This window comes from Rhinoderma darwinii, chromosome 3 (assembly GCF_050947455.1).
Source record: "Rhinoderma darwinii isolate aRhiDar2 chromosome 3, aRhiDar2.hap1, whole genome shotgun sequence".
Taxonomy (NCBI): Eukaryota; Metazoa; Chordata; class Amphibia; order Anura; family Rhinodermatidae; genus Rhinoderma; species Rhinoderma darwinii.
Window position 1 is genome coordinate 427,176,384 of NC_134689.1, and position 10,639 is coordinate 427,187,022.

A 10,639-nucleotide genomic window follows, 5' to 3' on the forward strand; every position below is an offset into this window, starting at 1 on the left:
AATGTGTCAAGTTAAAGTTTGCTGCATCATGTTGTGTAAATGTCCAGCTAAAGTTTGCTACATCTAAAATTGTGAAAATCTGAATTCAGACGTGTAAAAATTCCTTGGAAACCCCTGGAAGGGAAGCAAAACAGTTAATCAACCTAAACTTTTAATAAACATTTTTTTATTTTTTATTTTTTTCAAATACATCAAATATATTGATTTTGGATGTAACACTTGTAAAAGACGATCACATTCTTATGTTCACTATTTAATGAATTGGGTTCTGTACTAATCACAAACTCTTAAACTAACAACTGAGCTGATGCCCACGGTATGTGCAAGTCCAAACTCAATGATGTATTTAACATTGTGGAGTATTTACCGGATTATACGTCTATGAAGTGTTTTCTTTATGACTTTCCTAATGTCTTTATTCCGTAGACTGTATATAATGGGGTTTATGAAAGGAGTAATCACAGTGTAGAGCAGGGATAGGATCTTTCTCATGGTGGCTGTTTGTCCTTTTGTTGGAACAACATAAACACTGAACATAGTCCAGTAAAATATGGAGACCACAATGAGGTGGGAGCTACAGGTGGAGAAGGCTTTCTGTCTACCAATGCTGGATGGAATGCTTAGTGTTGCTGAAATAATATAAGTATAAGATATTACAATGATTGTGGTTGGAATTATTACAATGGGAATGCTGAGTAAATAAATCTCTAAATCAACAACGAAGGTATCAGAACAGGCGAGTTCTTGTAAGGGGACAAGGTCACAGAATAAATGGTCAATGATATTTGGTCCACAAAAGTTTAACTTTGCTGTTTTTATGGTGTAAGTCAAAATAATGGAAAATCCAAACAACCAAGACAGGGCGGCCAATATCACACAATGTCCACTGGTCATGATAGAGGTGTAACGGAGGGGATTACAGATGGCCACATATCTGTCATAGGACATCACTGTGAGGAGAAGACATTCAAATGTTTCCGAGGCACATAAAAAATAAAACTGAGTAAAACAGTTAATAAAAGTAATAGCCCCCCCCGTTATCCAGTAGAATATGAAGCATGTTGGGGACAATAGTTGTAGTTAATAAGATGTCATTGATGGACAGTTGTGAGATGAAGAAGTACATTGGAGTGTGGAGGTTCTTACTGATGGACACCAGGGTGATGATCAGGAGGTTTCCATATATTGTCCCACAGTAAACCACCAGGAGAAGACAGACAATAACAATTCTTAAATCTTGACTGACTTGAAATCCTAAAAGGAAAAACTCAGTGACCGCCGTCAGATTGTTCTCCTGTGTGTAGAACAGATAAGATCTCTGTAGCAAGGTTCGGATAGCACTAGGTTTAGGAATGGGTGCATAAGTAGGGGCTCAACCCGATCCAATAGAGAGAAAGTGAGACTCTGGCAGTCAGCCGCCACACCAATGCACCATCAAACAGGACCCAGCATTGACAAAGTGCCTGAGGAAGGTCACAATATTGACTGAAACATCGCACTGTCACTGGCTATAAATAAATTATTTGGAAAATAATTTCCCTTCTGGTGTGCATAGTACTTTCTCTCTATTAGAACAGATAGTAGTTATCCTGAAATAAACTTTACTCCCATAGACATCCCCTTTTTAGTATTTTTTTCTTTCATAGCTGGCATGGCACAATCAGATTGTACAGTATTTTATGCTATAGAATTCAAAAGTTATGAGAATATTAATTGTCATTATATTACAATTTAAAATTGAAGAACTGACCCAACAAACTAATAAAGGGAAAATACAGCAAATTATATAAAAAAAGAACTCGCTGCAGCATACACAGATATTATTATAGCAAATTTTTTGTCTGTTTTTCACAAAGCATCTTCCCCATGTTCACTGTCTGTGTCTTCATTTTAGCTGTTGTTTGCTTACGAATGCGTAGCAAGAACTTCAGACGACACTGGTATTAGATACTGAATAGAACTTGACTCTATTAGAGGCACAATCTTCATGGTTATCATATTTGGTACATAATCTTGATGGTTTCACTAATAAATAGGCGCTATACTTGGCGGTTTCTGATATAACTGGTGAGAACGGGACATCGTGTTGGCTAATGGTTCAGTCTCAAGTTAAACATGTGGTGCAGGGGATCGTTGTTCTCATATGAAGTGCTGAGCTAGCGATACACCATCCAGCCAAGCAATACAAAGTCTTTTTGGTGGATCAGTCACTTGGTAGTTTGCGCCCTACCTGGCAATCTCAACTGGCAGCTCTCTCCCTGCCAAGCTATCCGATCTAGCAGCTCTTGCTCTGCCTGGCTATCCAATCTGGCAGCTCTTGCTCTTCCTGGCTTTCCAATCTGGCAGCTCTCGCCCTCCCTGGCTATCCATTCTAGCAGCTCTCGCCCTGCCTGGCTATCCAATCTGGCAGCTCTTGCTCTTCCTGGCTATCCATTCTAGCAGCTCTCGCCCTGCCTGGCTATCCAATCTGGCAGCTCTTGCTCTGCCTGGCTATCCAATCTAGCAGCTCTCGCCCTGCCTGGCTATCCAATCTGGCCTGCCTGGCTATCCAATTTAGCAGCTCTTGTCCTGCCTGGCTATCCAATCTAGCAGCTCTCCCCCTGCCTGGCTATCCAATCTGGCAGCTCTCGCCCTGCCTGGCTATCCAATCTAGCAGCTCTCGCCCTGCCTGGCTATCCAATCTAGCAGCTCTCGCCCTGCCTGGCTATCCAATCTAGCAGCTCTCGCCCTGCCTGGCTATCCAATCTGGCAGCTCTCGCCCTGCCCGGCTATCCAATCTGGCAGCTCTCGCCCTGCCCGGCTATCCAATCTGGCATCTCTCCCTCTGCCCAGCTATACAATCTGTCAGTTCTCGCCATGCCCGGCTATTCAACAGCGATTCACGCCCCGCTCTTCAAATCCACGCACTTTGTACTGACTTCTTTCTCCCTCTCCTGCTTATCCCACACACATCACTCTTTCCGTCTCTTTCCTCCATCACTCACCAACTACCATTATAAAAAATAAATAGTTATTATTTTTGTTTAAAGACAAGGCTCCTTCCATTTTTCTTAATGGGGCCACACGCCATAACTGACCTCTGACGCTAATGTGCCTTTACAGAGTCCTGTCTGTACAAAATATATAGTGCTCTATGGAAAATAACCCTTTAGCTTAATACAAATACAGTTGTGTTACATAATATTAGGTGCTTAACATATATACATAAGTGGGTTTGGGGCACACCCTACAAGCTACTTTGAGGTGGAATTGGGAGTAAAGTCTTATTTACATGAACGTCATAATCAGCCGTGTGACAAATGTTTTTTTAACGGCTGCATTAAAATGTACTTCTATTTTTAATGGACCTCATGAACGGCCCGTGAACAAAATAGGACCTGTCCTAGTTTTGCCCGTTTTCAGGGATCTCTCAATAGACTCAAGTCTATGAACGATGTGTGAAATCGGGTCCCACTTGGATGCAAATCTGCCAAGAAAAACTGACCTTTTTCACGGCTGTTTTGACACCCGTTTGTGTGAATAAGCCCTTAGGGTGCTCTGGGAGTAGAAAAATTGTTCAAGGTTTCCCCATCGTTAAGAGGTTGGGAATCATTGCCTTAAGACGTCTTCATTGTGTTGATTTACAAAGATTTCCTTAACAATACTTACATTAGGTATTTCTTTGTACTTGACATTCATTTTTCTTTTTCTTTGTTTTCTTGTGAAGAAAGTCCCTGAGGTAAGTGATAAGAATTTCAGACATCCCAGTAATTTTGTGTGACCATTAAACCCAATAATATGATCTATAAAGGGACGACCTGCATATATACACACAAAATAAAAAGCAAGGTGTCGGGTAAAGTAACTCTTGGGAATTTTTTTTGCTCTTGCCTCTTGAGTCTCCTTTGTTTAGTCAATATAAAAATAAAAATAAAATGTATAGCTGGATTTTGGGAATGTCTGAATTAATTAATTTCAATAAGAGATCTGAAAAAATATATATAACGTAGTATTTAATGGGGGATAATTACAGGTACATTATTATCGAAAATTATTGTAGCTTATTTGACAGAACTGAATGTTGCTGGCGCTTAGATTTGTGTATTTTTTCTACAATTTAACAATTTATAGTCATTTATTATGTATAAGGATTTCTTTATTTAACCTCACCCTCTCTTTATCAGTCAATGGAGTCTGGATTCCACCCATCTAGCATACTTGCTAGATATACCTCAATCTCTATTTGACAAAGAAGAAACCATACTAACCTGTTGGCACGTAGTGCCTTAATAGTGCAACCACGTAGGGAGTAAAAAAAACTTTGCTCATGAGATCAGTAGCGGGAGTGTGGAAGGCCCCTTTGTCAGTGTCACAGGAATTCCCATACAAGGTATGAGCAGAGAACCCATAGTCCATTGGAGGACATAAGGTTTATCTTTTAATATAGCCAGTTGCATAGGCATACTTATAGGTTCCCTAGCAACTACCTGTGTATTTGATATACACAGCGTAATAAGCTAGTGTGTCACGTAGGGTTCGTGGACCCACTGAGCCGTACCGCCTTGGCAGTGTGGCAGCTGGCCAACAGGGCGCAGGTTAAAGTCTATAGTTCATATAGGGTACCTGTGGCAGCTCGGACAGTAGCAAGGCAGGCTCAGCTGGGACTAGGCAGCAGGCAGAAGTCAGGCGTGGTGAAGCAGGACAGGCGTGGTATACAGCACAGCATGACTTTGGCTCAGCACAGCCTCGACCAGGATAGCACGGGATACAGGTAACAGGAACAGGAACACTGGAAAACACTAGGAGACAATTGCATAGACAAACTAGGGTACAACAACAATTCTCAGGCATAGAAGCAAGGGGCACTCATGGGCTGATAGTTCATTAAAGTCTGGGGCGCGAGCTGCCCTTTTAAGAGCGGGCACGAGCGTGCGCGCCCACCCTACGGGATCTGACCGAGGTCAGTGGAAGCGAGCACTGGTGTCTCATGAGGAGGAGACTGGGGCCAGCGCTCGCCGACCCATGGCTTCGGCCGTCAGGGGTACGGTGAACCTGACGGCCCGCAGCCATGGACATATACACTCCTCAACATTAAAATTGCAACATCAAGAAGGAAACATTTTTGAGTTGTGTAGATCACAGGATGAATGGACATGTTAATGATATGTAAATGATAAAAAATGAAAACAAAATATTTCAAACATCTTGATTTATTCAGTATGGAGTATGATCGACACGTGCAAAAATCCACGCACTTCCACGCCTTGACACGTATTAATGAGGTTATTAATGGTTGTCAGAGGAATGTTGTGCCACGCTGAATGCACTTGGCCATTCAAATCATCAAGATTAGCAGCTGGCAGCTCCCATTGCAATTGCTCACCAATGACGTCGTAGATGTGCTCGATGGGAGACAAGTCCGGAGACGCTGCAGGCTATGGTAGCACATTTAGGCCACGCGGGCTGCTCACAGTAGCTTGCGCAACATGCGGCCCGGCGTTGCCCTGTTGAAAAACGGCTTCTGGGCCACATTGGAAAAATGGCCATACCACTGGATCCACGACCAAATCAATGAAGCGCCGAGCTGTTAGTGTACCTGAAGTGAAGACTACATTATGCCCCCTCTACCACCTCACTGTAAAGTCATAGTGCTTAGATAGCACCCAGAGTGAAATTTTGGGGTGGTCACCCTAAAATGTGAGTATGCCTTCAAATTCCTTTGAGGACTCAGAACACTCCACTTCATCAACGGTGTATTAGTGTTTTTATTTTTAACCACACAGAGTGTGTAAAGTGGCTTTACACCTGTAGAGATCCACAAAACAAGAATCTAGCACCTCAGGAGATAAATAAAGATGAAGCCTGCACCCCTAGAGATGCAAAAGATCAACCCGGCGTCTCCAGAGATGCAGTTAAAACATTACATTACTTATCATGTACTGATCCTGAGTTTCATCCTATATAATACTCTAGAGCTGCACTCACTATTCTGCTGGTGGAGTCACTGTGTACATACATTACATTACGTATCCTGTACTGATCCTGAATTATATCCTGTATTATACTCCAGAGCTGCACTCACTATTCTGCTGGTGGAGTCACTGTGTACATACATTACATTACTTATCCTGTACTGATGCTGAGTTATATCCTGTATTATACTCCAGAGCTGCACTCACTGTTCTGCTGGTGGAGTCACTGTGTACATACATTACATTACTTATCCTGTACTGATCCGGAGTTATATCCTGTATTATACCCCAGAGCTGTACTCACTATTCTGCTGGTGGAGTCACTGTGTACATACATTACATTACTTATCCTGTACTGATCCTGAGTTACATCCTGTATTATACTCCAGAGCTGCACTCACTATTCTGCTGGTGGAGTCACTGTGTACATACATTACATTACTTATCCTGTACTGATCCTGAGTTACATCCTGTATTATACTCCAGAGCTGCACTCACTATTCTGCTGGTAGAGACACTGTGTACATATATTACATTACTTATTCTGTACTGATCCTGAGTTATATCCTGTATTATACTTTAGAGCTGCACTCACTATTCTGCTGGTGGAGTCACAGTGTACATACATTACATTACTTATCCTGGACTAATTCTGAGTTGCATCTTGTATTATACAGATGTAGCCAAGTTTATCTTGACCCTGATAACTTGCCGCAGCGTGATATCACACAACAAAAGCAATTGAAAAAGTTAAGTTGAAGTTTCCTGACACTGTTTTTAATGCATTGAGTCAAGATAAAAATGGTAACATCTGTACTCCAGAGCTGCACTCACTATTCTGCAGGCTCCACAGCTAAAATATTCCAGCATTCCCTATTTGTTCAGTGTCTGTGCAGTGCTTGGTTTGGTTATTTGTATGTGCTATTTTTATAGCAGGTAAGTAAAGAAATGTATTTAAAATGTGACTCAACTTTTTTTTTTTTAGATTTACAGTTTAATTAAGGTTGTTAGGTAAAACTGAGTCATCAGAATCATATTATAGACATCATACAATGCATCTAATCTTACCTTTGGTTCTGACCAATGGCTATGCTCTAACCTTCCTTTCAACTTCTGGATCCTGTAATGCAGTTACTACTGTTTAGAGATTATACTTGAGGAATACCCTGTAACAAAGACCTTGCTGTAACGGTCTGATATCTGTGAAATTCAGAAACAGTTTAGCACAGTTTCATGTATGCAGCCCATTTTTCCAAAACTTAGGTTGGAGTCGAAATGCTCAGCTGGGACCCAGGACTTAGATGTCTTTAGCAGATCCCTTGACAGAATGAAATACAGATCACAACCATTGGGTGGCTACACAAAGACATCTCATGGCAGACTATTGCAAAATAATGTTTTGTTTGTAAGCTGGTCATCTCATGCCACACATCCCAGGAAATGCTGGGATAAGAGGTAAAGTAAGGAAGGACAAATCGGTAGTACGGGCGAGTAGTCAGTCAAGCCAAGGTAACACTAATAGAAGATTAGCATATCTTGGTATGTGGTACCATGGGGAGTAGTACAGGAGAGTAGTCAGACGAGTTAAGTCAATAACAGAAGTTCCGGATACAAACAGCAGCGGGATAGAAACTAAGCAATGACTTTATTTATATTATATCATTAATTCTCTGCTAATAGAGACTCTGGTCCGTTTTCTTCAGAATGATGGTTTTAGACATTAAAACAAGGAAACAGATGAATGGTCACCTCAGCTTTATCTGTGTGGTGTAGAACGTCCATATGTCTGGATAAAAAAATCCTGTAAATAATTTCCTATAATATTAGAGGACAACAATCAATGTTTCTACTTTAGAATAAGAGAAATCCCACACGTACTAGTGCCGAGTGCAGCCAGTGGAATAGGCTAATAAGTGTATAAAGCTTCATAATACGGTCATTTTATATCTTCATGTGTGGAATTATCTATATCTGGAGATTCCAGAGAGGGCTCCTCCAGCCTCCCCGGTGTACAGACATAATATATGAAATAAGTCTAATTAATCATTTGAGATATAATCTTAAAGAATGGAGTATTTTATTTTTGTTTCCCTTTTATTCAATATTATAAAAAATGAGAATGAAAAACAACATATGAAGTCTAAACTTTTAATTTCGGAAAAGGTTGAGCCAGAAGTTTACATACAATAATGAAACTCAGTTTTTTTTACAACTCATTTCACGTGACAAGGTTACATAATTGATAAGCTTAAAAAATCCTACGAGTTCATCGAGTTCAACCATTACCGAACTCCAAATATGGCGATCAGAAGAAATCCCTGGATCAACGTCCCATCTCCAGAATCTAGTACTCCTATAACTTCTAATATTATTTTTTTTTAAGAAAGGCATCAACTTGCTCAATGAATCATTCATCACTATATCTTGTGACAGAGAGTTGTATAGTGTAACCGCTCTCACAGGAAAGAATCCCCATCTGTGGTTATGGTGAAACCTTTTTTCTTCTAGACGTAGAGGATGCCCCCTTGTCCTTGTAACAGGCCCAGGTGTAAAAGGATCATTAGAAAGATCTCTGTACTGTCCAATAATATATTTGTACAATGTAATGAGATCACCCCTACGACGACTTATTTCTAAATTTAATAACCCTTGGTTTGATAACCTTTCTTAGCATTGCAATCCACGCATTCCCTTATTTACTTTGGTCGCCCTTCTGTGTACCCGTTCTAGTTCAGCAATGTCCTTCTTATACACAGGTGCCCACAATTGTACACAATATTCCATATGTGGTCTGACTAGTGATATGTATAGAGTTAAAAATATGTTCTTGTCATGAGCATCCATGCCTCTTCTGATACTGTTATGCATCAGACTTAACATGAGATCTACGTTATTGTTCTAAATGCAGGAGAAGAATCTGACGGAGGTGACAGAGATTTTTTTTCTTTCTGAGGATTTCAAGGCAGTCAATGTTTAAGATTTGTTCTCTTTGGTCTTTTCATTGTGATTTTTTGTTTAACAATATGTGAGAACCTCCTGATCATCACCCTGGTGTCCACCAGCAAGGACCTCCACACTCCAATGTACTTCTTCCTCACAACCGCCACGAAACTGTACATATTTCTTGCTTGGACCTTTAGTGGTAAACTTCCGGAGTAAGAAACGACGCCGGTCGCTTCCCTGAAAATGTCATTTTTGACTTTTCACCACCGGTGGTGATGGCGAAAGTCCATAACCGACCGCATCCGTCCATACAAAACTTTTGGTCCCAAAAGGTCAAATAGACTTTAAAACACACTCTAGCGCTCTTGGAATTTTTTCGCCACTTGAACCCTAAAACGCTTGTTAGAGGCTGGGATGCTTCTAGCACTGCCCATAAGCAGTGACTTAAGCAGTGAACAGAGAACAGTAAAATATGGAGACCATATGGGGCTGCTTGTGGCACCCAAGGGGAGGGCCCCTGTCAAGAGTTTGCTATGGGGCCCAGTCTTTCCTAGTTACGCCCCTGCTGATATGATAAGCCTAAACACCACCTATGATTGTAAAATAAGTGCAGCATCAATTTCACAGTGTTTTTTCACAGATCCATCTGAAAACAGATTTGACACTGTATTATCACAGGAGAAACCTATTTAAAGCCCCTGGGCACATATAACATATAGCACCCAGAGTGCAAGTTTCATGTGAGGGGTCAGAACAGTACTGTGAGTACCTCATCAGTCATGTATCAGTGTGTACAGTGTTTAATCACCTTTATGTGCTATTTTACTGTGAGCTCTATGTGAATCGCCGGAGATCCATGAGTGAACCTGGTAGTTAATAATAGAAATGCTCGCTCCAGTGCTTCAGAAGTTTCATCCTGTGACCATCAACATCAATGTACTTTCTCTACCCCCTCACTGTAAAGACATAGTGCTTACATAGCACCCAAAGTGCAATTTTGACATTCTGGGGTAATCATCCTGAGATGATAGGGCGACCAGGTGGTATTTTAGGGTTCTTGTGGATCTTTGGCAGTAATTAAAGACTCACTATTGTGGGTTCTTGTTTAGTCAGACACTCTCTTAGTGAAATGATGCTATCATCCAAGGCTTCCTTTAATATGCCCATTAAGGCTGTGCTAAAGGAGGAAAGATGGTTAAAGATCAACTTTCTAGAGCAGGTAGGATTTTTCAGATGCCGATACGCCTCCCTCTCATACATGTCTCTTGGCCAAACAACTACATTGCCACCTTTGTCTGGCAGTTTGTATACAATAACATGCAATTTCCTCAATTTTTTGAGGCTTTTGCGTTCAGCTGTAGACATATTGTCATGTTGAATAGACACAGGAATCTGCTCCAGCTCCTGTGTCACCAATTTTACAAATAAATCAATAGGTGGACATACTGCAAATTGTGGGAATTTGGTAGAGCGTTTGTGTATGGAATCTGGGAACCTACCTGCTACTGGTTAGTTTTGTTCATCCAATAGTTGTACTAGACATCGTAGTGCCTCCAATTCTTCTGATGTATCAAAGATATTACTGTCGTCTTTTGTGTGGAACCATCTCTTGAATACAAGTGTCCGAGCAAAGAGGTGAAGGTCCTTTATCGCTGTAAAGGCATCAAAGTATGAGGATGGCACAAAAGTCATCCCCCTGGACAACACCCCCATGTCAATAGGTGACAAGATATGATCTGACAGGT

At 41.0% G+C, this 10,639-nt stretch overlaps 1 pseudogene; it reads right to left on the minus strand.

Moving 5' to 3' along the window:
• Positions 1-363: 363 nt before the first annotated feature.
• Positions 364-10,154, minus strand: LOC142750712 (olfactory receptor 1496-like; annotated as a pseudogene).
• Positions 10,155-10,639: the final 485 nt, after the last annotated feature.